The following is a 14,713-nucleotide window of genomic DNA, read 5'->3' on the forward strand; positions in this document are numbered from 1 at the left end:
CACCACTCTAAAATTATTCGTTGACGATGCTGTTGTGTACAGGAAAAGAGAGTCGCCGAACGGTCGTAAGGAATGCAGGAACTTAAGTATGAAATTTGCACTTGGTAAAATGAATGTAAACTGCTTTCAGAAGTGGATAATATCAAGATAATGCCTGTAACAAAGAGAAGAACTCGATAGTATCCAGGATTAGTGGTCAACATCCTAAGCATGTCATGTCGTATGAGTATTTAGGGGTGACAATAACACGCAATTAAATTATAACTGTAATTTCGTGTCGTTCAGTGTTTGTCGGTGCAAACTTGGACGTGTTCACGGCTCTTACCAGGACGGAAACTGCAGTGGAGAAATGGAGTTCAGTGGTTGCGCTCGTGCGCACTTAATTCACTACATTGTGGTCTGACTGGCACACTTTGCAGAAGTTGGTGCCGGCGATGGGCGAGGGACGTTACCGAGGTGAGCGATACTGTTGTAGAACACGCGACACGCTGCGGCTGCTACTCGCGACAAGTAGCGCTGACAAGATGGTCTTCGTCCGGCGTTCACAAAGTCAGGATTTTAGTCCAGCGTCTGCCTGCTTCCCTTCTAGCTTCTGGTAGGCGCTTTCTGGCTGGGGGATACGTCTAGTCATGACGTATATGAAGCAGTATCAGAGCGTGTGCGCAGGATCGTATTTGTGTCTTTGATGAAAATCTGCTGGCTTTACTCTCCGTCCCTGCTGTTGGTCAGATTGCTGGCGTTTCCCAACGATTGTTCTAGCGTGAGCTGCCGGCCTCCGGTGACCATTGGGGCCATGGCGGAGTGAGTTTAGGGGAAATCATCAAGTACGTCAAGTGCGCTGTGAATTACTATCGATCTGGAGACAAAGCGTGAGGCACAGGAGACAAGTGCAGAATTTCTTGGCCACTTGGTGACAAACTGCCTGTTGGCTTCTGCCTCAGCTGCTTTGGTCGACGTTCGTTTGCTGATTTTTCTGACGTTTCTCGAGCACGAGTGGCTGGCACTGTCAATGCTTCTCCTTGCATTGCTTGTGGTGGACTGGAGTCGAGCTCGTGGACACAGATTATATGTACCTGTAGCGCTAACGTCCAAGGGTGCGTAGTATAGGTGTCTTTGAAATTATTGGTACTGCTATGGTACCGCTTTCCAAGAGAGGCGTCCAAACCAAAAACATACAACATTCAATAGTAGCCGGCCGGAGTGGCCGAGAGGTTCTAGGCGCTTCAGTCTGGAACTGCTCGACCGCTACGGTCGCAGGTTCGAATCCTGCCTCGGGCATGGATGTGTGTCATGTCCTTAGGTCAGTTAGGTTTAAGTAGTTCTAAGTTTTAGGGGCTAATGACCTCAGATGTTAAGTCCCATAGTGCTCAGAGCCATTTGAACCATTTGATTCAATAGTAATTAACACCTGACCAGGAATCATCAGTGGTTAAGCCTGAGAAGCAGGAATCATGGAAGGACTGGCCAAGATGGTTTAATTCAAAATCATTTACCTTGACATTTTATTAACACAATTAATGTAAATTGATATAACTATACTGAAAATTCAAGTGTAGTCCCATACCTGTTTAACACTAGCAAGTATTAGAGAGAAAAGAGAAAAAAGACAATCAGGCAATAGTTTAACTGAAGACAGTAAAAGAAATCCGTACAAGGTCCAGGAACTAGATAACCGTTTCCTTTTTATGGGAGCCATCTTTATCTTCAGGACAAGGCCGTAGATCAAAGTGAACACATAAGTTCGGGAGCCTCAGAACATCAAAACAACAAAATTACAGTAGCTATAGTAGTTAATACTCAAGTAAAACACTAAAGACTGCAATAAGAAAGCTACACAAGCGAATAACATAACTTAATAAGGCTGCGTTTAACGATGCGTCCACAAGCGCTCATTCAACGGCCAACTCGCGTAGAAGAGGGCCACACCGTCCGGTACAACCATCGGGCAACACCCACGCAGAGGACCCGCTGGCGTGGGACAACGGGCCGCCCAGCTAGGACCCCCACATAAACGCCGAGCCAGAACAGCCACAAACCAAATTTCAGTTGAACTCTGTAACATACACACGTCACCAGTTAGTTTCTACGTGGATGATAATGAGGATGTTCCACTGCGCAGATGAACGCATAACTAAGTGACACTTCATAACCTGCTATACATAAGAGGTAGCGTACAAGAATTTACTAGCAATAAAACAGCCTGCAAATATATACGTATGTGTATGTATAGGTCTCGGCAAATAAGGAGAAAACTATTTTGAACTGCTGTGCTTATAAGTAAATGATAACTTGCTTTTAGTTGGCGATTAAAACAAACTGTTGATCACAGCTCAACCAGAAATAGGCTAACCTTTCACCTTAAGTAAGACAGTGTACAGACCACAACTTGGAACTCGAACTTAACAGTGAGGTTGAGCGAGTACCAGATCACCAAAGCGACAAACCTGACGCCAAACAGATAACTAGCAACCTTAACTGTTAATTGATTTCAAACAGTCAGAATTGCCAAAGAGCTCGTATGGCCGTAAAACACTGAGTCAACTTTCCGAGTTAGATCTTTAAGCCCACGGCTGATAACTGCAGAAGACCACTTCGGGTTGAATTAGCAAAGCCCGCCGAATCGTGCAGAAATGCGCGTCCTCTAGCATAAGGTGGCCAACCAGCGCCACACAGCCACAATTTGGCCTGGAAAGCCAGCAAGCTTCCATGTGCCGCCAACTCCGAACACCACTATTCACACAGTCGCTGCCACAAACATGCTCACCGTCCAACGTCCAGGCGTTCGCTGCTAACCCCTTCCCTCGCCGAATTCAAAACCAAAACCGGCCAAGGAGGCAACACCGTGAGGATAGGATAACAGCAATGATATCAAAATAAGAATCGACAGCAACCGGTTCAATTGTAGCGACACTGGATGGAATTTCTCTAGTAGCAAATTTTTAACTCTTATTTAAATTCTATGTTTATTAAAAACGAAAATGTTAGTTATCAAATGTTGACTCATAATTTGTTAATTGTAGCGCCACTGGATCGAATTTCTCTAGTGGCAAATTTTTAACTCTTGTTTAAATTCTATGTTTATTAAAAACGAAAATGTTAGTTATCAAATGTTGACTCATAATTTGTTAAAGAAAATAACGTTATTTTTAATAACTGCTTGTACCAGTATAGAAATAAATTAAAAATTGGTAGATACGCGCAGTGCCTTTTTGTCAAAACGATGGGAGTTAGAGAGGGAGTAATAAACTGAATACCAGTCCGTTAGTGATAGTGTTGAGAGTAAATAAGACAAAACATGGTACTAGTAACTTAGGTGCCGCACCTACGCCTTACATGCAGGAAGCATATTTCCGATCATTTTTCTCTTCTCTTCTTTTCTTTTTTTCCCCTAGAAATTTAAGAGAGGGGGACGGGGGGTGGGGCGGCACATTATCGAGTCAGTACGGTATTTTTTTAATTGGAGTGTACAAAATTGATTTTATGTGTCACATGTACAAGTACTAAGTGTTTATAAATTGTTTTTCGTTTTCTTTGGTCTTCTTGCAATTTTTGAAAGTGCTGGCAGTAATGAGAAGGATAGGTTTTTCCTTGCGACTGTTTCGTCTTAATTTGTGAAGCGGCTTGACAACAATACAGGCAGGTGCAGAAATACGATGATTCTGTTGGAGACCTCTGTGTATTATGCACTTGCTTTACTTTTGTCGTTGCCTCTCTATACCCGCCTCGTACACTCCGCAAGAGTAACTCTAATTCTGCGCATGTGTTTCTTTGTTGTTGTGGTCTTCGGTGCAAAGACTGCTGGTGTGATGCGGCTCTCCAGGCTAGTCTGTCCTGTGTATCGCTCTTCATGTCTGCATTACTACTACATCTAATTCATACTGCTTATGATAGTCAATATCTGTTTCATTCTGCTTACTGTAGTCAACCTTGCCCTCCCCCCCCTCTACAATTTTAAAATCACCCCTGCCCCCTTACACACACACATCTCCCGCCATTGCCAAACAGACAATATCAATACAAACCTATTCCTTCTTTTAGTTAAAATAAATGATTCCTAGTTGCCTCAGTATGTGTCCCATCAGCCGATCCCGATAGCTGTAAACATTTTAGCCTCGTATCCGAGCCAGGACGTACACAGTCTGACAACTGACGACTAACTTGTCCTTTGTTTTCAGCTGACGTCCCCCTCGTCTCCCCAACTCCCATCCTCATCCCCGACGCACCTTTCAACTTTCCTATTAGCACGCTTTTGCATCCTTAACATCGAGGGATGTGCCTCCAGCTTTTTATATCACATTATTGCGGTCCTAACTGTCAACTCTATAAAAAATGGTTCAAATGGTTCTGAGCACTATGGGACTTAACTTCTGAGATCATCAGTCCCCTAGAACTTAGAACTACTTAAACCTAACGAACCTAAGGACATCACGAACATCCATGCCCGAGGCAAGATTCGAACCTGCGACCGTAGCGGTCGCGCGGCTCCAGACTGTAGCGCCTAGAACCGCTCCACCACTCCAGCCGGAACCAACTCTACACATTCCAACAACCACACAATATTTTCGCAGATTACATTATATGCATAGAAATTGTTCATAATCATTACAAAAATGGTAATTAAACACAAATGGCGATACAAATAGAGGCAAAACATTATTTACGAACAACTGAAAATTAGCAATGAAATAAACCGTTGGTCAGTAAAACCGACGTTTCGTTTAGACCACTGATTGACTCAAAGTTCTGTTTAGTTTTGACGCAATCACATTTTACCACAAAATCGTAATCAGAGAGTAAAAGAAAAATAACCTACAGTTCATCTGTACGATTCTCTGTTCAGCTTGACAACGTATGAACGTTTGTTCACCAAATGCCACCCATAGATATGATCAACACGTATTTAAATAGAATTTTATTTTTGAGGGGGGTCCACAAGCTCAACGTGGTTTGAGAATGAAAACATGTCAAAGTAGTCTATATTCTGCTTATTATCTGTGCATCTGGCCAGTTTCAAATGTCCGTAATTTTCAAGCATATGCTGGGTGATCAAAAAATCAGTATAAATTTGAAAACTGAATAAATCACGGAATAATGTGGATAGAGAGGTACAAATTGACACACATGCCTGGAATGACATGGGGTTTTATTAGAACCCAAAAAATACTAACGTTCAAAAATGTCCGACAGATGGCGTTTCATCTGATCAGAATAGCAATAATTAGCATAACAAACTAAGACAAAGCAAAGATGATGTTCTTTACAGGAAATGCTCAATATGTCCACCATCATTCCTCTACAATAGCTGTAGTCGACGAATAATGTTGTGAACAGCACTGTAAGGCGTGTCCGGAGTTATGGTGAGGCATTGGCGTCGGATGTTGTCTTTCAGCATCCCTAGAGATGTCGATCGATCACGATATACTTGCGACTTCAGGTAACCCCAAAGCCAATAATCGCACGGACTGAGGCCTGGGGACCTGGGAGGCCAGGCATGTCGAAAGTGGCGGCTGAGCACACGATCATCACCAAACGACGCGCGCAAGAGATCTTTCACGCGTCTAGCAATATAGGGTGGTTCTATAAAACCCCATGTCATTCCAAGCATGTGTGTCAATTTTTACCTGTCTATCTACATTATTCCGTGGTCTATAAATTTTTCAAATTTATACCGACTTTTTGATCTCCCGGTATTTTAAGCTTCACGCTTCATATCACATGCGTCTCACAGCGATGTATTAGTATGTAAAACGAAGCGTGAAGCTTAAAATATGTGCTTGAAAATTACCCACGGTTGCAATTGGCCTATTGCACAGATAATAAGCAGAATACAGACTACCTGGGCCACGGTTATATTAATTGCTATGGGTATTTATCGATTGTCATTTTTTATTTATAGCTCACTGCTGCTATTTGAGTTGAAATATTGTCATTTTATCATTTGGAGGTGGTGAGTGAAGTTGTGAACGCCAGAAAATGGAGTGCCAAGTGGAGTAACCGGAACATTTCAGACATGTTCTTCTGTTTGACTTCAGTAGGTGGGTGACAGCAGTGGAGGCAGCCAGAAGCGTTTGTGTTGTGTATGAGAATAATGCCACTGGACAGGCCGCGGTAAGAAAATGGTTTTCTCGTTTTAAGGAGGGTCATTTTCACATTAGTAACTCTCAACGTTCAAGAAGGCTTTCGGGATTCGAGGAAGATCGTTTAAACGCTTTAAATTATGTGAATATGTGATGTATGTTCTTCTGCATATCCGAAAGAACAGACACCACACATTCACATAATTTGACAGGCCTAGCTGGGCAATGAATCTACCTTCTTCAGTGCGGATGCACAAATATATCTGAACTCCTGTGGGAATCTCGGGAGAGAGAATATGGAGGAAATGGGCAGGGGGTGCGGGTAAGTTGCGCTCATTGGGAGTGTGGATCGGCCTCGAGGCGTGCTGAGGTAGTCCGTGCAGTTGCGGTAACACTGGGTCCCAGATGGCGCAGTGGTTACCATACCTGCCTACTAACCAGGAGATCCCGAGTTCGCATCCCGTCTCGGTAGACATTTTCACTCGTCGCCGTCGATTCCGCGTAGTGTCCGAATGTAGCTGACAGCAGCGATTTCTTTCTTTTCCTACTCCTTTCTTCCCCTTGTGACTTAACAAGTATGTCGCTCCCATTTAAATACATGGCCGAAAGAGTCAGCCTTCAGGAGTTGTGAAACGAATTCTGTCGTCCAGGACCGTGTGTCACAAAGAGCGCAGATTCGCCACGAGGTGGGGGAATTCACAGGCGCCTATTGTGCTGAATGAGGCCTAAACGCTGTAGTGCGCGACTGAGACAGACGAGAACCTACGTCGAAGGGAAACCCAGTAGAAGCCGTTTGTGGCCAGGGAGATGTAGCAGTGTTAAATATGATGGACCTAAGATTGGCCATAAAGGGAAACATTTATGAAAACTATTTAATTCTGTAATAATTCAGGGAATGAAGCCACAGTAATTTTAATCTTCCATCCTTCATTAATCTTTATGGTAATCCCAATAAAACTTGAATATTGTTCATATCTATAATAGTTCAGAATTTACTGTTAAAGTTAAGTTAACAAGTTTTGTAACAAAGTCCTGAATGACAAACGTTGTAAATATCAACTCTGTAACTTTATTTGTTTAAAAGATGTAGTAAATTTAAATTATCAGTGTTTTCAGTTAAGCTTCAGATCATCATTTCCTCCACACAAAACACATTGAACGATGACAGAATTACACCTTATTGAATCATTAGATAATAGAATGTTTGTTGTAAAGTTTAGTGCATATTAATTACTTTTGTTCTTTATTTATTTATCAGAAAGCACATTGGTGCAAGACTCTGGCCGTGACATTCAAAGTTAAGAAGGAAATGGTATTGGTTTTATGTAAAAGAGTTTAACATTTATTATGAAATGGGTGTTATTGTTACATTACTTAGAACGTGAAAGTGGTCAAGGTTTGATTATTTAAATATGTTAAAATGTAGAATAAGCTGTCGGCAATCAGGGAAGGTAACTGCACTAGTCAGTTGAGCGACGAGGCTCGGCACGCGAGAGACGCGGCCAGAGATCTCCAAAGTGGACATTGCTGGTGCAGACGCGAAAGCGGACGGTCGGTCTTTAGGTAGCTAGGGAGTGAAACCACGCGTTGTGTGGTATCGCGGGACTTAGTCTCTGAGCGGTGAGCAGCCGCGCGCCTGGTGTGAACTCTTAACTTCTCGTGTAGTTAACAAGGTGGAGTATTGGACTCGTAATTCGCTATGAGACTGTGAATGATCGAACTATATCAAATAGACATGCGCTCGAGTGTAACAGTAACTCCAAATGCTACCACTTTCGCCATTAGTTTGCTTTCTGAATAAACATTATTCTTACCAAATCGCAACTGTATAGCCTACATCATTTAGGGGTCGTTAATTTAGTTCCTGATATTATTATTACTGTTGTTACACGAGGTACGACAGTAAAATAATGAGAATGGTGTGAAAAAAAAATGTTGCTTACCGTTTGTTTAGTGTTGTCTCCTTCAAAGTAGTTCCCTTCTGATTGCACACACTTTTTCCAGCGCTTCTGCCATTGATGGTAACATTTCAGGAACTCATCTTCTGTAATATCCTCGTCACAGCTTTTTGCACATCTTGTGTTGTTTGAAAATGGTGTCCCCTGACCGCCGTTTTGACTCTTGGAAATAGAAAAAAAGTCACACGGAGTGATATCTGGTGAATAAGATGGCTGTGGCAGTACTGAAATTTGTCTGGAGGTTAAAAATTGCTTTACTGACAGAGTACTACGAGATGGCGCATTATCATGATGCAGAATGCAATTATCAGCAATGTTGGCACGGACACGAAGAACTCTTTTACGAAGTCTCTATAAAATTTCTTTGTAGTTATATTGGTTAACTGTTTGTCCAGGAGGCACCCACTCTTTATGAACAATTCCCTTGGAATCAAAGAAGCACACAAACATGCATTTCACTTTTGACTTCGACATGCGAGCTTTTTTTTGGTCTGGGTGATCCCTTTGAGCACCATTGCGAAATTTAGCGTTTTGTATCTGGATCGTACTGAAAAAACCAACTTTCATCACCAGTGACAACACGGCACAACGATTCTGGATCGATTTCCACTTGCTCTAACAGATCGGCTGCCACATTTTTCCATTTTTCTCGCTGTTGTGGTGTGAGATTTTTGGGGACCATATTTGCACAAATATTTCTCATACCAAGATCTTCAGTTATTATTAGATGAACCGTTTCTCTATTGATGTTCAGTTCTTCTGCAATCATTTTCGCGGATAATCTTCGATCAGATCGTACGAGTTCACGCACCCTGGCCAAGTTGACATCTGTCCGTGAGGTTGATGGTCGTCCACTGCGGTCTTCATCTTCAACATTCGTTCTGCCTTCAATAAACATTTTATGCCAACGAAAAACTTGAGCTCTTGACGTAACCTCCTCTCCAAAAGCCTTCTGAAACTTACTGTAAGTTGTCGTCGCGTTTACACCCAATTTAACGCAAAAATAACTGGCATACCGTTCCGCAATATTATGCGGTTCCATTTCCGTGACGAGAGACACAAACGCGTGTTAACTTATTACAGCACAACTCAAGACTGAGCCGTTGCATCGATGTGCCGCTTGGACTAGAAGCAGCTTATAGACTAAGGTCAAAGATATTGTGCCTACGCAAGCCTGCAAGATCTTGCAAAGAAAATGAGTCTCATTACTTTATTGTCACACGTCGTATGTTATATTAACTTTGAATGGTTCATACAGTTTTGTAAACTTGCCATCAGCCAGACAATTAACCGAAGGGTCACAAGTGTCTTATTTAGGGCGTGTAATGCGACATGTGTGGTTCAACCCTTAGACAAGTTTGAGCCAAGACATTTCGACGAAGAGGAACCGATTGTGAGGCCGAACATCTACGTATAAACTCGTTAATCTATAATGATCCACGTGAGTGTATTGGATAACCGGTAAATATGATTAACTGTGATCATTCGAGCATCATGTGACATTTGCATGCAATGGGAAGATTCACAAGTAGGATGTATGGGTGCCGCATTTTGTAAGCCAAAATTATAAAAATCAGAGGGTGGCCATATATGCATCTCTACCTCTCATCATCAGTTGTATCGTGACCAACCCCGACAACTGCTATCCTGAATCCTTCTGATCATGAGAAATTGTATCTGTATGCTAACATAAGGAAAGGAAAGGAACGGTGGGACCCAAACGAAGCAGCAGCTCCTCGTACAAAGACTGCGTGTCGTTCAAATGGCTCTGACAAGGGAACCTCCCCATCGCAGCCCCCTCAGATTTAGTTATAAATTGACACAGTGGATAGGCCTTGAAAAACTGAACACAGATCAATCGAGAAAACAGGAAGAAGTTGTGTGGAACTATGAAAAAATAAGCAAAATATACAAACTGAGTAGTCCATGTGCAACATATGCAACATTAGGGACAACGTAAGCTGAGGAGCGCCGTGGTCCCGTGGTTAGAGTGAGCAACTGCGGCGCGAGAGGTCTTTGGTTCCAGTCCTCCCTCAAGCGAAAATTTTACTTTCTTTATTTTCGCAAAGTTACGATCTGACCGTTCATTCATTGACGTCTCTGTTCACTGTAATAACTCTAGTGTCTGTGTTTTGCGACCGCACCGCAAAACCGTGCGATTAGTAGACGAAAGGACAAGCCTCTCCAATGGGAACCGAAAACATTTGATCGCAAGTTCATAGGTCAACCGATTCCTCCACAGGAAAACACGTCTGATATATTCTATACGACACTGGTGACGGCTTGTGCGTCACATGACAGGAATATGTTGTCGACCCACCTAACTTGCACACTAGGCGAATGGGTAAAAAGATTCTTCTACCTTGCCCGATTTAGGTTTTCTTGTGGATGTGATAATCACTCCCAAAGAAGTGATGAAAACATAAGAGTTTGTCACATAAACTGAAAATAAAAAATTAAACTTTTCACTCGAGGGAAGACTTGAACCTAGGACCTCTCGTTCCGTAGCTGCTCTCGCTAACCACGGGACCACGGCGCTCCCAGACTCCTATTCACCTTGATGTTGCGTATCTTCGATTGGACTACTCAGTTTGTATATTTTACTAATTTTTTTCATAGTTCCACACAACTTCTTCCTGTTTTCTCGATTGATCTATGTTCAGGTTTTCAAGGCCTATCCACTGTGCCAACTTATAACTAAATCTGAGGGGGGTGCGGTGGGGAGGTTCCCTTGTGAGCACTATGCGACTTAATTTCTGAGGTCATCAGTCGCCTGGAACTTAGAACTAATTAAACCTAACTAACCTAAGGACATCTCGGCTTTTGGCAAGATCAATGTGTAGTCTTCTTTATTAATAAATTTATTTATTCTATTGAGGTAAAATAGATCTACCCTAATGAAACAAATAACCTGAAAAGGGATTATTCTGCAACAAGGTCCTAGTAATACTAGGTCCCTTGTTGCTGCAGAAAGCAGGATTACATAATATCTATTTTAAGAACAACTGCTAACGCTGTACAGGAAGACCTTATCAGGAAAGTTGCGCAACCGGAAGTGAATTTTCCAGCAACAAACAGACAAGTAAAATAATAGACGGAGAAAAATTCTAAGTACCACAACAGTGGACAACCCAGAGAGCTAAAACACTAAGAAGAATCGCTTCTCGGCTTTTGGCAAGATCAATGTGTAGTCTTCTTTATTAATAAATTATTCTATTGAGGTAAAATAGATCTACCCTAAAACACTAAGAAGAATCGCTTCTCGGCTTTTGGCAAGATCAATGTGTAGTCTTCTTTATTAATAAATTATTCTATTGAGGTAAAATAGATCTACCCTAAGGAAACAAATAACCTGAATAGGGATTATTCTGCAACAAGGTCCTAGTAATACTAGGTCCCTCGCTCTCTGATGCGTAAACGTTGTTTTCGTCGTCGCCGGCGAATGCTGATTTACAAATCACTTGTCAATGTGGACGGCACTCTTGGTGCTTCGACATCTTCTGCGAAGGGTAAAAAGAACGAAAATGTCGCGCGGTTCCAGACTGAATCGCCTAGAACCGCTCGGCCACACCGCTGCGTGTGGTGGAACCATCACTGCTGACATTTTATTGTTAACAAATGCTGCGTATTGCAGACGCAGGCCAAAGAAACGACCAGGACGACTGCTATTCGACGGCAACGCCTGTTCGCATTCTGCTGGACTGATAAAAAACACTACACAGGAGTTAAGTTTGGAGGTCATTCTGCGCTCATCTGATTCGCCTGATATTGCGTCCTCAGATTTTCGCAATTCTTTATCGAACAGTGTTCAAGGATCTGACTTTCTGGATGAAAATGCGCTCTGAACATGAATCGACGAGTTCTTCGCTTCAAAATCACTTGATTTCTACAGTCGCGGAATCGGAAAGTTTCCCCAGCGTTGGCATACTGTTGTAAATAATGAAGGAGAATATATTAATGATGACTGAAGTCTCTGTTATGTGTACCTGTTGTGTTTATTGGACATTCGGAAAAACGCTGCGAACTTATGCACCAACCTAGTATTCATTGCTGTTCCACCTGCTGAAGATCGTCATTCTGGGACAGAACCCGGTATGACTGTGTCACAAAAAGTGACTGTGTTAAACAAAAACAGAGCTTTATAAGGTGTTGATGTTACAATTTCCTAACCTCTGACTATTGGCGTTCTGGAAATTAGTATACTGCCGCTTTTTTTTCAGTCAAAAGAGGTTGTTCACTGCAGTAGAGGTTCGCAATAGATATTCACAAAAGGAAATGTGCTGCTTCCTCAGTATAGTGCCGACGCTTGAGCGATAGGCAGACGGCTCCAGGCCCCTGCTGTGGTTCGGAGACGGCGCACTGTAGAGCGAGCTTTGCTCCCGCCGCCTCGTTGCAGGGCTTTGTATGCCTGGCAGAGGAATGCGTAGGCTGCGACAACTGGTCTCCGCACCGACGCACGCACGCACGCACGCACGCGGTGTAAAGTTACAAAGTTACTCCCTCGCAAGCTGCCGCCTCCTCTCTTAACAGGGTGGAAACATTCCTGCAGCAAGCACGGGTGGCATTTAGATTGCGGTTTCCCGTTAAAAACATTGTTTGTTATGCTCCCTAACAAGCTCCGCTTTAGGCCGCCGCGGGAGCCGGCGCGGGGTTGCTTCCTCCGAGGGGGGCCGTGCCGGAAAGAGTAAACGGATTTCCGGGAACACAGCACGCCCGCCGGCAACAGAGCGGCGGAAGCTCTTCTCGGCCGCCGAATCGGCAAGTGCAGTCGCAGGTGAAAATTTGTGCGAGCTGGCAAGCATTGCTAAAGGAAAATTAGAAAAGTAAGGCGCAATGTGTAGTTCTCGTAGAGTTTCGGTAACATACAGGCAAAAGGTAGATAGGACGGATCAACCAAGCTCATGAGTGACTGAGAAATGTACTTGCCTGCGTCTTAGTGTATGTTTTATAGAACAAGGGAGTTGGCAACTGTAACACATACAGGGGATACGCAAAATAATATGAACAGTGATAGGGATGGTTGTATTTGACGGTCAACAACGCAGGACTGTGCTTGTTCAGTACGGACTAGGCATCAGTGTTGGTTGTTTACGAGTACCGCACACTTCGTATTTACAGTCGGAGGACGAGAACAACGCGCAATGAAAGACCTAACAGAGCTCCAAAGAGGGCAGATTGTGGGGGTCCGATTAGCTGGAGCATTAGTAACCAAGACAGCTAACGTACTGAATGTTTCAAGAGCAACTGTTTCAATACTCATGGCAGGTTACGCAAAACATGGAAAGACATCATCGTATAAACGTTATAGTGGGCGAAAATCAAAACTAAATAACAGAGATCGTCGTACGCTAACACGAATTGTGTCAAAATAACACAAAACTACGGCGGCTAAAGTGAGTGCAGAGCTCAAAACCCATCTTCGAGACCCCGTATCTATCGACACTGTCTGCCGAGAACTCCGTAAAACGAATATTCATGAACGAGCTGCTATACCGAAACCATCAGCGTAAAACATGGTGCCAGGAGCATAAATCCTGGGAGGCTAATCAGTGGAAACACTTCATATGGTCCGAGGAGTCAGCGTTTTTGTTATTTCCAACATCGGGCCGAGTTTACGTCTGGAGAACGCCAAACAAGCCTACAATTCTGATTGAAACATTCCAACGGTTAAGCATGGGAGTGGAAGTGTGATGGTGTGGGCAGCCATATCATGGTATTCTGCTGGTCCAGTCATTACTCTCAAAGGCCGTGTTACAGACAACGATTATGTGAACATTTTAGATGATCAGGTGCATTCCATGATTCAAATGTTGTTCCCCAACAACGATGCCATATTTCAGGTCGATAATGCGTCCACTCACACAGCCAGGACAGTACAATCGTGATATGAGGAGCATGCAACTGAACCGTAGCGTCTTTCTTGGCCAGCACAGTCCCCAGATTTGAACATTATCGAACCCTTGTGAACGGTATTGACACGCATAGTCCGGAGCAGATTTCCGCCTCCCCCGTCACTACCGGAGTTAGAAGAGGTTCTGATCGAAGAGTGGCCTAAGATTGAACTGGAGACTATACAATCATTACATGCCAGTGTTCCAAGAAGAAACGCAGCTGTATTACGGGCAAATGGGGCTCCAACCCTTATTAATAAACCATTCAGAATTAAGTACAGGTGTTCACATTATTTTGCGTATCCTCTGAATCATGCCTGTACAGATGATTTATAAAAAGAGTAGCAAACGTTCTCAATAACATTTTAAGAGTAATTTGTGCTGTATTGCTGAATTCTACAAACGTAATGTGAACCTTCTTTCTCATTTTTGTTCTAATATACACAGTTTTCTTGAGGGAAGTCAGTTTCTTGTGTAGACTATTTTGAAGTAACCACTTTATTTCATATTTAGCAGTTAGCTAATTTCGCCACTCTTGGCATTACTTAGACACAGTGAAAAAAATATTATGCATATCAGATATTATACTCGCTCAAATGGCTCTGAGCACTATGGGACTTAACTTCTGACGTTATCAGTCCCCTAGAACTTAGAATTACTTAAACCTAACTAACCTAAGGACATCACACACATCCATGCCCGAGGCACGATTCGAACCTGCGACGTAGCGGTCGCACGGTTCCAGACCGTAGCGCCTAGAACCGCTCGGCCACCACGGCCGGCAGAT

The sequence above is a fragment of the Schistocerca nitens genome, chromosome 2 (genome assembly GCF_023898315.1).
Source record: "Schistocerca nitens isolate TAMUIC-IGC-003100 chromosome 2, iqSchNite1.1, whole genome shotgun sequence".
Taxonomy (NCBI): domain Eukaryota; kingdom Metazoa; phylum Arthropoda; class Insecta; order Orthoptera; family Acrididae; genus Schistocerca; species Schistocerca nitens.